This window comes from Ornithorhynchus anatinus, chromosome 7, assembly GCF_004115215.2.
Source record: "Ornithorhynchus anatinus isolate Pmale09 chromosome 7, mOrnAna1.pri.v4, whole genome shotgun sequence".
In the NCBI taxonomy this organism is placed as follows: Eukaryota; Metazoa; Chordata; class Mammalia; order Monotremata; family Ornithorhynchidae; genus Ornithorhynchus; species Ornithorhynchus anatinus.
Window position 1 is genome coordinate 23711799 of NC_041734.1, and position 2771 is coordinate 23714569.

The following is a 2771-nucleotide window of genomic DNA, read 5'->3' on the forward strand; positions in this document are numbered from 1 at the left end:
GTACAAATCGGCAACAGATAGAGACAGTCCCTGCCCATTGACGGGCTTACAGTCTAATCGGAGGAGACGGACAGACAAAAACAATAGCAATAAATAGAATCAAGGGGATGTACATCTCATTAAAACAATAGCAATAAATAGAATCAAGGTGATGTACATCTCATTAACAAAATAAATAGGGTAATAAAAATATATACAAATGAGCAGATGAGTACAGTGCTGAGGGGAGGGGAAGGGAGAGGGGGAGGAGCAGAGGGAAAGGAGGGGAAAAGGGTGCTTAGCTGAGGGGAGTGAGGAGAAGTAGAGAGGCAGCAGAGGGAGCAGAGGGAAAGGGGGAAGCTCAGTCTGGGAAGGCCTCTTGGAGGTGAGCTCTCAGTAGGGATTTGAAGAGGGGAAGAGAATTAGTGGAGGTGAGGAGGGAGGGCATTCCAGGACAGCAGGAGGACGTGGCCCAGGGGTCGACGGCAGGATAGGCGAGAACGGGGGACGGTGAGGAGGTGGGTGGCAGAGGAGCAGAGCGTGCGGGGTGGGCAGTAGAAAGAGAGAAGAGAGGAGAGGTAGGAGGGGGCAAGGTGATGGAGAGCCTTGTAGCCTAGAGTGAGAAGCTTTTGTTTCATGTGGAGGTTGATAGATAGGCAAATTACAGATATATGCATAAGTGCTGTGGTCCTGGGAGGGGGGATGAATAAAGGGAGCTAGTCAGAGAGATGCAGAAGGGAGTGGGAGAAGAGGAAAGGAGGACTTGGTCAGGGAAGGCCTCTTGGAGGAGATGTGCCTACAAAAAGGCTCTGAAGGGGGGAAGAGTAATTATCAGATTTGAGGAGGGAGGGCATTCCAGGCCAGAGGCAGGATGTGAGCAAGAGGTTGGCAGCAAGATAGATGAGATAGAGTACAGTGAGAAGGTTGGCTTTAGAAGAGCAACGTTTGTGAGCTGGGTTGTAGTAAGAGAGTAGCAAAGTGAGGTAGGAACAGGAAAGGTGATTTAAAGCCAATGGTGAGGAGTTTTTGTTTGATGCAGAAGTGGATGGGCAGCCACTGGAGTTTCTTGAGGAGTGGGGAAACACATCCTGAACTTTTTGTAGAAAAGTGACCTGGGTAGCAAAGTGAAGTATGGACTAGAGTTGGAAGAGACAGGAGGCTGGGACGTCAACAAGGAGGCTGATACAGTAATCAAAGCGGGAGAGCGTTACTGATTTGGATTAACATGGGAGCAGGTGGGATGGAGGGGAAAGGGTGGATTTTAGCAATGTTGTGAAGGTGGAACTGACAGAATTTAGTGATGGATTGAGTATTTGGGTTGAACGAGAGAGAGGAGTCAAGGATGCTCTTTTTGGGTTCCTTAGCCACCCTTTTCAAGGACCACAAGAGAGACTGACCAGCACTGGTGGGATTGGCACCAGAGAAAACCAATTAGAGGAGGACTCGAGGAGAGGTGGGAGCTAGGCCACAGAAGGCAAAGGGTTTCAGAAGAGGAGAGAAATGATTTTTCTCAGAATCAGGACTCTAACCCAGAAAGCAGATCTGACCCTCCTCTGATCCTTAGTGGTGGGTTGCAGAGGTGCAAAACCAGGCTCTGAATGCTGAAGAGCGGAATGGGCACTGAAGACCAGTGAGGGGATTTTCATAAAAGAGTATAGCTTGCAATACAATTGGTTCCTATTCAGAATTGGAAATTTCACCTCCTTCAGCTTTGGGCCCTAGGTGAGGAAGGAGGGACTTTTTGATTTTCAGTGTGGGCTGTGAATAAGGGCCCAGGGCTGGCCTAGGCTTGAGAAATTGCTGTTCAGTAGGTGCTGGCTTACTGGATCTCTCCAGAGGGGTCCTCATCTTCTCCTACTCCCCCAGACTTACTGGTAAAGGAGGAGGTGTTGGTTTCCTTCTCATCCCCCGCAGTGCTGCTTTCACACCATTCTACCTCCCCCGTCCCATTCTTTCCCTTCATTCAGAGACCATATCATCTGCTTCTACCACCAACTTCTGATTCTAGTCATGGTAATTTACTGCCCCCCAGCTCCCATCTGCAACCTTTTTAACCATTTTGATCTCTTTCTCAAATTTCTTCTCTCTTTCTCCATCCCTACATTGATCCTTGGGGATTTCATCATCTATATAGATGTTCCTGTTGACGCTCCCACTGCCCACCATCTATCACTCCTCAACTCCACTGACCATCTGCTCCACTCCACCTCACCCTCTAACCAGCTGGGTCACACACTCGATCTCATCATGTCGAGCCACTGCACAATCTCTACCCTCACCAACTGTAAAATCCCTCTATCTGACCACAACCTACTCACCTGCCATCTCTCCCAGACACCTCCTCCCCGCAAATCTGTGCAGTGCCGTCAACCATCGCCTGGGACGGGTTCTTTTGGAAATCAGCATGGAGAGAGAGAGACCAGGGACAGAAAGGCTGAGTTTTATATAAAATTTATTCCATGAGGTGAATTGAATTACCTGCTTATTTTGGATGCGTATTCTAGTATTTGGATGGCAGCACTTACAGAGCTACTGCGGCACCCCAGCCAGGGAGGGAGTGAGAGCTCATCAGAGGGATGTGGATCCAGAGGTGACTGGGGCCAAAAGATACAGACTAGCCTGTGAATATGTAGACCATCTATTCTCAATATCTCTCGCACTACATGTCCTGATCTACCTGGACAGTGATACTGTCGCCAGGCTTTTGAGAAAACAGTTAAAGCACTCAGTTCACCCAAAGGTTTGGGGAGGCAATTCGGGAGCTAAGTGAAACTTGCTTAGGCCTGGGAGTC